The sequence below is a fragment of the Lissotriton helveticus genome, chromosome 9, assembly GCF_964261635.1.
Source record: "Lissotriton helveticus chromosome 9, aLisHel1.1, whole genome shotgun sequence".
Taxonomy (NCBI): domain Eukaryota; kingdom Metazoa; phylum Chordata; class Amphibia; order Caudata; family Salamandridae; genus Lissotriton; species Lissotriton helveticus.
Window position 1 is genome coordinate 956,050,220 of NC_136070.1, and position 14,136 is coordinate 956,064,355.

Here is a 14,136-nt window from a genome sequence, read left to right on the forward strand (position 1 = left end):
GTGAGCGAAGGGGACTGAGGGAAGGGGAGTGAGGGAGGGAGAGAGGGAAGGTGTCACCTTTTTTCTCTATAGCACAGGTACTCAAAGCACGGCCCGGGGGCCATCAGCGGCCCGGCAAGCCTTCCCTGGCGGCCCGCGGACCATGAGACATCGTACCCGTGTTTTCAAAGAGTGTCTGCAAACACTTTGCTGCTCTGTGGGGGCCAGGCGATTAATTCCAGCGAGGCCAGAGTGGAGCTGCATGGGCGCTAAGAGGAGATGAAATACAGCAAAGCCCCATTCACATGCAAATGGTCTTTTTAAAGACCTGTGAAGTGCTCGGTGGGGCTGTGTGTTTGTACGCACTGGGGAAGCTGGCTGGGGAAGCTGTCTCAGCCCGGTGACAAACAGGCGGGTGACAGAGGGAGGTAGAGGGACAGAGACAGAGGGAGGGAGGGAAAGGGAGGGAAGACAGAGACTGAGGGAGAGGGAGGGAAAGGGAGACCGAGAAATAGAGACAGAGAAAGGGAGACAGACAGAGGGAGTAGGGCGACAGAGGGAGGAGGGCGACAGAGGGAAGGGAGTGAGGGGAGGGAGTGAGGGGAGGGAGTGAGGGAAGGGTAGTGAGAGAGTGAGGGAAGGGGGGGAGGGAGTGAGGGGAGAGAGTGAGGGGAGGGAGTGAGGGAGGGAGTGCGGGAAGGTGAGGGAGTGAGGGAAGGTGAGTGAGGGAAGGGGAGTGAGGAAAGGGAGTGAGGGAAGGGGAGGGAGTGAGGGAGGGAGTGAGGGAAGGGGGTGAGGGAAGGGGAGTGAGGGAGGGAGTGAGGGAAGGGGAGTGAGGGAGGGAGTGAGGGAAGGGAGTGAGGGAGGGAGTGAGGGAAGGGAGTGAGGGAAGGGAGTGAGGGAAGGGGAGTGAGGGAAGGGGAGTGAGGAAGGGAGGGAAGGAGAGTGAGGGAAATGAAGAAAATTACATATTTATATGTATTTGTGCCCCCAAGCGCTACCCTCTCACCATCTGCCATGTTGAATAAAAACCCCTGCATTACTTCACATTCAGAGGCCTTATTTCTCTGTCACCAGGCCCCTCCATGCCAGACCCTGAAAAAGGCACACGTTACATTTCTCTGCAGCACATTAGATATTTTTTTGAGCAGTAACAGAGAAAAGGCCCAGCCCAGGGTGTCTTAACAGTGTCAAACAAGGGTCGACCTGATAAAGCTGCATTCCGGGCCGAGCAGGAGGCGAGCAGAAGCCCCTCTGCAGAGATAAGGCCCAGTTTTGCTGTCGGCTCTCAGAGATAAGTGGGGCCCATGTCAAGGGAAACCTCCAAGACAATTACACAAGGGGTGGACAGGAAGGGCCAAACCAACTGCTAGTATGAAGCATCAACACTTCTACAGATGAGAGCAATCTGCATGCTGCCCCGAGCTAGAGATAAGACCAGACATGCTAGTCACTCTGACACCCAGGGCCCTCCCTGGCCAACAGAAAGGAAACAGCCTTCATGGAGAAGTCTGATAAAGTTACGCAAACAGGCATTGCGAGTTTTAGCTGACCTTGCTGCCCCCTCTATGCACCCACCCACCTATGACTCATTACAGTGAACGCCCGCCTACATGCTCATATCTTTTTCTTTCCTTCTGCTTGGAGGGCTCCTCCCTATGTATGCATAGAATGTATAAATATTGTACTCTGTGAATAAAGCTCAGAACTCTCCTGTGCCCGCTTGGCGCTGGAGCTCTCCCTTAACTCGAGTTAATGCAATAAAGCCCATTGACTCTAATACCACGGACTCTGCTCCTCATTTATGCTTGACCCTTTTGATATTTATTTATTTATAGAAATTATGATAGTGTAAATAATTTATTTACGACATAATCTGGCGCCCTGAACAGGGACGCATCCCCTTCCCCACGCGCCGGCGATGTAGGTCCGGCCCCTGCCCCCTTCTACAGCCTAGACGGACTTCAAGTGTACACGCCAGCGGGACTTCCCGCCAACTCCCTCAGGCCCACGGAGGAGACGGACTGCGACCAGACATCCACACGAGGCGGTGAGGAAGATTGCGGAGCGTCTTGACCCAGAGCCCAAGCCGTGAGAGAGCCGAGTCCGAGGTCTTCAGAGGTCCGCCATTCCTGCGCAAGCGTCAAGCGTCCGATGACCAGGTCTTCAAGTTCTGCTTCCCGGTGAGTACCACTGAGAACGCATAAAGACGGGTTCATTTAATGAACACGGTAAAGACGTGTCTCCTTCACGAGACCGGTATGGTTGTACTGTATTCCAGTACATAAGTATATGTTGTATATGTTTTGAGTTTGAAATTGTTTTAGTTAGGTTCCAGCATGCCGTAGTTTTCAAAATTGCGTAAAATAGGCACTAAAAAGGGAATATTAGAAGAGGCAGTTAATGTCCCGCCAAGAGATACTCCCGGCCATTTTATGTATAACAAACATTGCATCAGCGCTATTCTCTATTTTGACCTCTGGGTAGATTACACAAAGGATCTAGAGACGGTGCATAGATGGCCTGCGACCGGCACATGGGATTCAGAATGTATTATGAGAGTAGAGGAACAACTATGGAAAAGGAAGTCGAGGCCCTCGCAGAAAGAGGCCATTGAATTATGGCGCAAAGAGGCTAATAGGAGGGCCCTGAAAGAACTTAACAAAGCCGAGAAAAGCAGGCAAATGTCAGAACAGGCAAAAGAAAAAGAGTTACTAGAAGAGGGTGAACAGGTTCGAGTGGAACAAATGGATAGGGAAAGAAATGCTCTTGTTGCTGGTATCTACCCTGTACTCTCAGAGGAGATTGCAGAGGAAGTTCCCCAAAATGTACCCCTTAAAATTAAACCGACGGCACCAGAGGCGTTCCTTTCCGCCTACCTAGCAGAGCCACCCCCAGCCTACATAGACGCACCATTTCCCCCGCTCCCACCAGAGGCCGCGCCCCAGCCAGTCCAGGACCAACAACAGGTTTCCGGGGGTGCGGAAGGGGGGGGGGAATAAGGAAATAAAGGATGACGTTGAACTCCCTAGATGTATATATGATTTACAGCCAGGTATTACTGGTCCAATGCGCGCCATATCAATACGAGTAAGGCTGTAACACCTGGGGGTTCTCAGGGTCGGAACAGACACAGCAAATCAGGACAAGACAAGGCTCTATGCTTGGTTATTTATTGTACATACATTATTCGAAACCAATACTGTGAGAAGTCGCTGGTACTCCAGCCGGTATACGTTACCCTGTCCTCTGCAAATACGCCGGTCCCGACGTATGCCAACAGAGGGCAGAAACACAGTGGCCGACAATGCCACTCGATGTGTCTCGGGGGGGTCCGTGGTTCCAATGGTTTCTCTCACTGAGGAGACAGGGAGACACCCAGCCGGGGTCTCGACCTGAAGGGAGCAGCCGCTCGACCTCTTCCTCGCTTACAACGGGACGCTGCTTCACCTCCTGGTGATACGTCACCGTTGTCCTCACAAAACCTAATGCCAAAGACGAGAGTCACTGAGGAGACAGGGAGACACCCAGCCGGGGTCTCGACCTGAAGGGAGCAGCCGCTCGACCTCTTCCTCGCTTACAGCGGGACGCTGCAAACACCTCCGAGTGTGCGTCACCGCTGTGTTTTCCCTTGCGAGGGGACAGGCTGGGAGCGTCGGCTCACACCAACCAGTTCTCGCGTAGTTACCCCAAAGTCTCGGTTTCCTGACTCCTCGTAGTCAGCGGTGGCAAGGTTCTCCGCTTCCGAGGACACAGGCAGGCTTCCCGACTCGTCCGAGTCAGACGCAGCAAGGAAGCGTTCCTGGATGCGCACAACGAAGACACAGGACGTACAAACTAAGAACGGCCCGGGGAGACTCTCTCGACCCACCTCTGTCTTAGTCTTCGGATCCAGCGGGAGTTCGTCTCACAACGGGTACACAGGAACAGCTTGGTGGAAGGTCGAGTGGATACTACAATATCCGACACCGTTCCTCCCCCAAGTACCGCCTATATAGGCGTTCAGTAATTGCGTTATGCAACCACTACTCAATGTTGCATAACGCTCCGCCCGCATTGCTTTCTGGGACTTGAAGTCCGTTGTAGTCGCGGATGACTTTTCCCCGACGGTGCAGGGATTTCCTGACAGTACATCCTCCTTCCCTCAGCCTCTCCCCACGGGGCCTGCGCTGGAAGGGAAGCGACGATGAAACAACGAAACCAGGCGCGGTGCGTGCACCGCTTCAGCCGGCTCCCAGGACTGCTCCTCAGGTCCATATCCTTTCCAGGCTATCAGGTACCACAACTTTCCCCATCGCCATTTGGAAGCAAGGACACCAGCGACCTCATACTCTACCTCCGATTCCACCACTATTGTTCTGGGCTTCGCTTTCTTCACGTTCGATGCTGGTTTGAGCAGTGAAACATGGAACACAGGATGGATTCGCAAGGTTTGGGGTAGGCACACCTTCACATTCAATGGTCCAATGCATTTGGTGATTCTGTAAGGCCCCATGAATTTAGGATGGAAGACGCTGTGCTTACGGAACCTCATGTTCCGAGTGGATATCCAAACGTGGTCCCCCGGCCTGTATAACGGTCCAGGCCTCCTTCTCCTGTCCGCAGTAGCTTTATACCTCTGTTTAGCTTCGATCAGGAAGGCCCTGGAGCGCAACAAGATGTCATTGATGTTTGCTATCCGATCTGCTGTGGCTGGTATTTTGCTCTCTCGGTGAGGATGGATAAAGGGCAAGAACCTTGGATGTTGCCCATAGTTGTTGTAGAATGGGGATGACTTAGTCGAGCTGTGAGTGGCATTGTTATACGCTATTTCAGCGATCCAGAGCAGATCGACCCATTCTTCCTTACCCTGTTCCACAAAACAGCGTAGGTACTGCTTTAAAGTTTGGTTCAGGCGTTCCGTCTGGCCGTCCGTCTGGCGGTGGTAGCTGGTGGACATCGCGGTCTGGACGTGCAACGCCTTGCACCATGTTTTCCAGAACTGCGCCGTGAATTGCGACCCCCTATCCGAGACGATCACCTCGGGCAGGCCATGTAATCTCACCACGTTAGTTAGCAGTAACTTTGCTAGCTCTCCTGCCGTAGGGACCTTTTTGCATGCGCCATCTTGGTCAGGTAATCCACGACCACTAGTATCGCCGTCCTGCCTTGATCCTTTGGCAAACCTACCACGAAGTCCAACGATATATTCGCTCATGGTCGATTCGGGGTAGGAAGGGGACGAAGGAGCCCTTGGGTCTTGCTGTGATCCGCCTTCATGGTTGCACACGTGGTGCAGGCCTTCCCCCACATCTTAACATCCGCTCTCATGGCGGGCCACCAGAAATGGCGTCCCATGCTGGCCACCGTCTTCTCGTATCCCAAATGGGCCGCACAGGGGGAGTCATGGCACCACTCAAACGCCTGTTTTCTCAGTCTAGGCGTGGGTATCAGTAGGCATCTGCCTTTTACAGGTAGGCCGTCTCTCACCTGCCATTCCTTGTGACTGTGAAGCCACGTCCTCCAAGTGAACGACCGGATCCCTCTCTGGATCCCTTTAAGGAAGGTATCAGGTTGAATCACTCCCAACACCATCTGAGGGGGAATGATTGAATGCACAGCCTCTTGCGGAGGGTCCTTGACAGCTGATTGTCGTGACAGTGCATCTGCCTTCCGGTTTTCAGTCCCAGGACGATAGGTTATGTGGAAGTTGAACCCAGCGAAGAATATCATCCACCGCAACTGCCGAGGAGAAAGGTGTCTTGCTGCCGTCATAAACTGCAGGTTCCGATGATCGGTGTACACCGTCACCACATGCCTGGCCCCCATCAGCCAATGCCTCCACTCAGCGAAGGCGTCCTTGATCGCGAGAAGCTCTTTCTCCGCTATATGGTAGTTGCGCTCAGCGTCGTTGAGCTTGCGGGACATATACGCCACGGGGTGAAGTGATCCCGTGTCAGTGTTGCGCTGCGACAATATAGCACCTATGGCCACGTCCGAGGCGTCGGCTTCTACTACATAAGGAAGGGCCGGATCCGGGTGTGCCAACACCGGTGCTTTGCCAAAGGCGCTTTTCAAGGCTTCGAAGGCACACTGAGCTTCTTGGGACCACACGAACTCAGCCGATTTCCTGAGCAGATGTGTGATCGGTGCCACCAGCCCTGAGAAGCCGTCGATGAACCGCCTGTAGAAATTGGCGAAGCCAATAAAGCATTGGACATCCTTGACTCCTTGGGGGGTGGGCCACTCTCTCACCGCCTTGATCTTGCGTTCCGCCATCTCCTGTCCGTTCGGGCTTAGCATCACTCCCAGGAACTCTACAGATGTGACATGGAAGTCACACTTGCTGAGTTTGCAGAACAGCATGTTCTCCCTCAGCTTCTGGAGTACCGCCGAGACGTGTCTGATATGTTCTTCCTCATTGGCCGAATAAATGAGGATATCGTCTATGTATACTACGACGTATCTATCCATCTCCTCCCGAAACACCTCGTTCAGGAAATATTGAAAGGCGGCCGGTGCGTTGCACAGCCCGAACGGCATGACGAGGTACTCAAAGAGGCCAAACCAGGTCTTGAAGGTAGTTTTCCACTCGTCGCCGTCCCTCATGCGCACCAGATGGTAAGCCCCTTTTAGATCCAACTTGGTGTAAATCCTCGCCTTCTTGACCTGCTCCAGGAGAACACTTATGAGCGGTAAGGGGTAGCGGTTCTTTATGGTGATGGCATTCAACTCCCTGAAGTCCACACAGGCTCTCAGCTCCCCGTTAGCCTTCGGAATGAAGAAGAGCAGCGAGGCGGCGGTGGATTTTGACGGTCTAATGAATCCCAGCCCCAAGAGCTTATCCAGGTACCCTCGGAGATGCTCGTTTTCCGGTTCTGTCAAGGCATACAATCTGCCGCTGGGCACGTTGGCCCCTGGGACCAGATCGATCTGGCAGTCATACATCCGATGCGGAGGGAGCACCTCCGCTTTTCCTTCATCGAAGACGTCTTTGTATTTGTGATAGGCTCGGGGGAGCATAACATCCTTTTCTGCTGCCGTGGCTACTGTCTGACTTCTGCTCGGATCAGTGAAGGGTTGTTCTTGCCTCATCCCGCAGTGCAACCGGCAAAACGGGGACCTCATCTCTATGGTATGTGTAGGCCAATCCACAGCTGGGTTATGCTTCTGTAACCACGGAAGACCCAAGATGACTCCGTATTGGGGTGCCCTGATAATGTTGAAGTCTATCCTCTCCAGATGGCTCCGTCCGTACTTCATCAGGAGACCCCCTGTGTGCTGCCCTATGGGTCCGGTCACCAAACGTCTTCCGTCCACTGCGTATACGTCTTCTGGAACATCCTTGGGTATAAGCACCAGCCCCAGCCTAATTGCCTCGTTGTTGTCCATAAACATGCCTGTCGCCCCCGAATCCACCATGGCCACCACTGGTATCCACTGGTCGTGCACTCCTACATGCACCGTGATGAACAAGTGCCGTTGTCCCTGGGACACAGAATTAGACAGTGAAGGGATGTACTCGTGACTCCTAGATGCCCCTTCTTTGGTCTGGGAGTCCACTAGTTTTCCGCCGGGACGTCCAGCACCGCTGACACCGACCGGTTGTTCCTATACCGTGTGCTCTTTGGCTTGGCCGGACACTCCCTGACATAGTGCCCTTTCTTGCCGCAGTACAGACACAGCCCCTGTTTACGGCGGGATTCCTTTTCAGTTGCCGTGAGACTGGCCCTAACGGCACCAATGTCCATGGGTTCGCCCTTGGTTGAGGCAGTGGGATCAGGGCTTCCCACTGTTGAATAAATCGGAAGAGCTTTCCCTTTTCTTCTGGTGTCGCCTCTTCTTTCGCCGAGCCGGTGATCCAACCTCAATACCAGGTTGATAAGGCCCTCACATGTCTTGGGTTGTGGATCGATTTGAGCAACCACATCTTTTAGCTCGTCGCACAGCCCTTGGTGAAACAGCGCGGTTTGTTTCGCTACCGGCCACTTGGTCTCCGCCACCAGCCGGCGAAACGCATTGAGGTATTGCACCAGATCGTTGGAACCTTGTCTTAATTCCAACATCTCGCGGTCCGCGGTGTATGAGTCTGCCCTTCGGTCAAACACCTTGAGGAATTCCTCGCGAAACGCCCCCCAGTCACAGAGGATGGGGTCGTCACGGCTCACCAATGGTACAGCCCATTGTGCGGCGTTACCAGCCAAGTATGATATCAGAAAAGCCACCCTGGCTTGGCTCGTCGGAAAGGCCTTAGGCTTGCAGGACAGATGCAGGGCCACCTGCGTAAGGAACACTTGCACGGTGTTAGGATCCCCGTTGTATCTCTCCGGGGGTGCCAAGGGAACAGCAACCGGCATTTCCACCAACACCGATGGGCTCTGTGTCGTGCGGGAAGCGTCGGGCGCTAAGGGGTCTAGTTGTATGGCGTCGAGCCTAGCCCGTACATCTGCGGTTTCCTGCCTTGAGGCCGTGAGCTCTGTTTGCATAGCGGCCAATGCGGCCAAGACGTCATCCAGTGTTGCCATGTCTGGAACCGACCAGGAGACTGTTAAGGTTATGAGGTCGGATATTATGTAACACCTGGGGGTTCTCAGGGTCGGAACAGACACAGCAAATCAGGACAAGACAAGGCTCTATGCTTGGTTATTTATTGTACATACATTATTCGAAACCAATACTGTGAGAAGTCGCTGGTACTCCAGCCGGTATACGTTACCCTGTCCTCTGCAAATACGCCGGTCCCGACGTATGCCAACAGAGGGCAGAAACACATTGGCCGACAATGCCACTCGATGTGTCTCGGGGGGGGGTCCGTGGTTCCAATGGTTTCTCTCACTGAGGAGACAGGGAGACACCCAGCCGGGGTCTCGACCTGAAGGGAGCAGCCGCTCGACCTCTTCCTCGCTTACAACGGGACGCTGCTTCACCTCCTGGTGATGCGTCACCGTTGTCCTCACAATACCTAATGCCAAAGACGAGAGTCACTGAGGAGACAGGGAGACACCCAGCCGGGGTCTCGACCTGAAGGGAGCAGCCGCTCGACCTCTTCCTCGCTTACAGCGGGATGCTGCAAACACCTCCGAGTGTGCGTCACCGCTGTGTTTTCCCTTGCGAGGGGACAGGCTGGGAGCGTCGGCTCACACCAACCAGTCCTCGCGTAGTTACCCCAAAGTCTCGGTTTCCTGGCTGCTCGTAGTGAGCGGTGGCAAGGTTCTCCGCTTCCGAGGACACAGGCAGGCTTCCCGACTCGTCCGAGTCAGAAGCAGCAAGGAAGCGTTCCTGGATGCGCACAACGAAGACACAGGACGTACAAACTAAGAACGGCCCGGGGAGACTCTCTCGACCCACCTCCGTCTTAGTCTTCGGATCCAGCGGGAGTTCGTCTCACAACGGGTACACAGGAACAGCTTGGTGGAAGGTCGAGTGGATACTACAATATCCGACACCGTTCCTCCCCCAAGTACCGCCTATATAGGCGTTCAGTAATTGCGTTATGCAACCACTACTCAATGTTGCATAACGCTCCGCCCGCATTGCTTTCTGGGACTTGAAGTCCGTTGTAGTGGCGGATAACTTTTCCCCGACGGTGCAGGGATTTCCTGACAAAGGCAAGCCATCGCAGAGCTAGATGGACTGCCTGATATGAATACATATTTAGATGCCTTGTATGAGTTCATCAGAACAGGACGGAACCATGAATGTGTAGCTCAAGCTATGGAAAATAGAAAAGTAAAAGCTAAGAACAACATCCTCCGTTTTATTGTCAACTGTCTGATCAGGGAACGTGATGAGGGTGATGGGGACGTGGAGGTTAGTTTAATAGAGTGGAGCGACAGCATCAATGACGGTAAACATGATAAGGTAGCGCAGACAGAAGCAATGACGAATAAGATTAAAAAGAAAATACTAGCAATACGTAACGCCGAGAAGGAAGGCAGGGATAGTGTGTCAGAGGAAGGGGATATTAACGAGACGCCAGACAAAATGAATTTTCTGGGCATAGCACGGCACTGTAATGGCGCCAAACACCATCGACCTCAGAAAACAAGGGTTAACAAGGAAACAAACATCTCACCTGAGGATTTGTTCCAAACAACTGAAAAAGCCCTAGACCATTGGATGGACGACGAGCCACCCCTCACGCCACATGAGAGGGAGTTGGCTCGGTCGGCCACCCAGTGGGTGTCCCAACATCATGTATATAATCCCGACATAGTGGCCCAGATGTTCCTGAGCCTCCCACCACTCGAACAACGCCTGGCCAGCATCTATATGGTCCAACACTTGATCACGTTGTATGAGAGCCAATATCACCACCCTGGCAAATTATATAAAATACTGGAAAAGGTAATACTAGATAGATGGATGGAACAGGGCCCAGAACTGATTAACACCATTTTAGACTTGCGTCTCCAATATGAACAATTCCTGTCCGCCTCAATGACACCCGATCCTCGCCCCAGAGGACAGTACCCTCTGCGAGAGGTCCACCCCATAACAAAACAAGATGGCTCTGTCCAGCGGGTATATGTCTATACCCCTCTCATCAAGCTAGAAATACTGGAAATGAAGAGGTTGTTACCTTCCCATGATAAAGACCCGGGGGGTTTCACAGAGAAATAAAAGATATACTCCGCATAGGAGACTATACTTACCCTGATATCCTAAGGTTACTAAAGGTCTTGTTACCAGCAGGCATTTACGAGAAACTTAAAGAGAAAGACTGGGATGTGGGAGATAAAATGTTGAAGTGGGCAGAGTTGCAAGCTGAAGATGCAGGTAGGGCCCCGGGGGATGGCCTTGGTGAAAAAATTAAGGGGCTCCCCGAACTCCTTATGCAAATTTTACCAAGACTATTGACAACTAAAAAGGAAGACTGGGATGCAATTTCAGCCTGTAAACAGAAACCAGAGGAAGACACGAGCGATTACTACACTAGGTTGGAAAAATGCTTCGCTGTCAACAGTGGTTTAAAATACAGTAGTGAGGCCTATCCCCACCTTTTTGTGACCAAACTGGTAGATAACGCCCTTCCTCAGATTAGGAATAGAGTGCTGAAGGTTGAGAGCACTTGGCAAGCAAATAGCCCCTCACAAATGTTACAGATGTTGCAATACCACCAAAATAGAATAAGGGAAGAGCAAGAACAAGAAAAGAAGCGCATGAAGGATACAAAAATGAAGGTGCTAGTTGCCCAAACAGTACCTGCAAACACGAACAAGAATGGTACCGCACCCACTAAAGGGACCTGCAATTATTGTAAACAACAGGGTCACTTTGTAAGGGAATGCCCCGTCCTAAAGCACAATATAGCCACAGGTAAAACAAAGGAACGGCCCTATACACCCAGACAGTACAACACTCAACAGACACAAGTCCCCACCCCGCCGCAGGTCCAGACGCCCGCTGCCGCTGCACCTCAAATGTATCAGTACACGCAGTCAGACTACCCAGAATACCAATCTTTTTCATGAAACAGCCTTGAGAGGGAAGATTGCTTGCCCCTTATCCCAGTTCCTGTGGACCAAGAGGGTCCTTATGTACATGCTCGTTTGCTGGGGCAAGATAGAAAGTTTCTGATTGACACAGGGGCAAGCAGGACTACCATCAGTCATGACGAGAGGGCACCTCTCTCGGGCTCACAGAATATATCCCTGGGATTTTCTGGAAAGCCAATTGTCAACAAAGTATCAGAACCAGTCTCTTTAGGGTTGGGTCCACTGACACGTACCACAGACCTACTACTCACTAAGACATGTCCAGAAAATTTACTAGGTATAAAGACCCTAAAAGAACTGGGAGCAGTTATCTGTTGCTCACCAGAAGGAGTAAGACTGTTTTTGCGTGATTTCAGAGGGCATTTCACGGTTAGAGATTTTGATCCCAGATTTCAGGATTTCCCACAGTATCTATGGGCACAAGGTTCGACTGACGTAGGTTACATGGATATAACACCACACGAGGTCACTCTTAAGGAAGGAGTAGTCCTACCCCGAATACGACAGTACAGGATTCCACCTGAGGCTGAAACAGCCTTATTAAAAATAATTCAAGAACTCATTGAACAGGGGGTGGTGGTGGACACAGACTCGAATGTGTGTAACTCCCCCGTCCTCCCTGTTCTTAAACGCACAGACCCTCAAGCACCCCCAGTTTACAGACTAGTAGTTGACCTTCGAGAACTGAACAAATGTGTGGTCCTACAATACCCAGTGGTCCCAGACATTTCCTCATTATTTACTGCCATTGATTCTGAGGCAACATTTTTCACGGTCATTGACCTGAAGAATGCATTCTTCAGCATTCCAATACATCCTGACAGTCAATATCTTTTTGGATTCAGTTTAAAAGGACGCAGCTTTAAATTTACAAGAGCTCCCCAAGGCTTTACAGAAAGCCCAAGTGTTTACAGTCAGACATTAAAGAGACAACTTGACAGTATTAGTATGCCTACTAACACAGCATTAATACAGTACGTGGATGACATTCTCATCACAGCAAGATCAGAAACTGACTGTGAAGAGGCTTCCCTCACGGTCCTTCATTTTCTGGCGGACAAGGGGCACAAGGTGTCCCCTTCGAAGTTACAGTTCTGTGAACAGCAAGTGGCTTACTTAGGGCACTTGCTGTCCAAGGAGGGTAGGCAGCTGACGCAAGAACGAATTAAATTGATTTCCAACATTTCACAACCCAAAACACAGAAAGAAGTACGTGCATTCATTGGCCTTACTTCCTATTGCAGACAATGGATTCCCCAGTATGCCCACATAGTCAAGCCACTCATACAATTGACTACATTGGAGGCAGCCACCTCTAACGTCCTCCCTTGGACATCAGAGCACACCTTAGCATTTGAGGAACTAAAACGGGCATTATGTCAAGCGCCAGTTTTAGCCACTCCTGATTACAAGAAACACTTCACCCTGTTTGTGACAGAGCGGGATGGAACAGCACTATCTGTCCTCACACAAGACCAAGCAGGGAAACACAAGCCATGTGCTTATTTTTCTAGTACACTGGACCCTGTAGCACAGGCTCTGCCAGCATGCTTGAAATCTGTTGCGGCCACAGCTTTGGCCATAAGACAAAGTGACTCGATAGTGCTGGGACACTCCCTGACAGTACAAGTACCACACGCAGTGGAAGTTCTCCTGAATAGGACACAGACACAACACCTGACTGAAGCAAGATTGACAGGATACGAGCTGACACTATTTCAACCCCACATAGAGATTAGAAGATGTAACATACTCAACCCTGCCACTCTTTTACCCTCAAGCACAGATGACACCACACCCCATGACTGTGTGGAAGTAATAAATGTAGTGACGAAGCCAAGACAAGACTTGACAGATGTTGCACTCCCAGACCCTGACATAACGTTTTATGTAGATGGATCATGCATGAGAACAGGGGCAGGAGAATTAGTGGCAGCATACGCCGTAACTACTGACCATGAGATCATAGAGACACAAAGAATAGATATCCTGTCAGCACAAGCAGCAGAGCTCATTGCTTTGACGCAAGCCTGTAAACGAGCAAAACAGTTAAGGGTTAACATCTACACTGATTCACAATATGCGTTTGGGGTAGTTCATGACTTTGGGGTACTATGGAGGGAGAGAGGTTTACTGACCTCACACGGGGACAAGATACAGCATGGCCCTCTCATACAGGCCTTGTTAGAAGCAATACACCTACCTACAGCCATAGCGATCCTGAAATGCAAAGCACACACCAAGGCCACAGATGTCATTTCCCAAGGTAATGACCTGGCAGACCGAACTGCTAAACAGACAGCTCAGACTCCAATTGACATAACAAACTCACAGGTATTACCACTGACAAGGACTATGACAGTCAGGGATCCCTCCAAAGATGTACAAGATATACAGACCCATGCCACTCCAGATGAAATAAAGAAATGGACTGAACAAGGAGGGGTCCAGACTGACCAGGGTTGGATGACTAAAAACAAAAAGACATGGTTCCTCCCAGACTCTATGGTACAGGTGATAATAGAGACAGCACATAGCCCGGCACACTTGGGAGAGAAGGGAATGTTGGATGGCCTGCAGAATATCTGGTTTAACAAACACTTGCGAGCGGCAGCAAAGCAGAAAGTGAAGACTTGCATGATTTGTTGCCAATTTAACCCTGGAAAAGGCATCTCAGTGG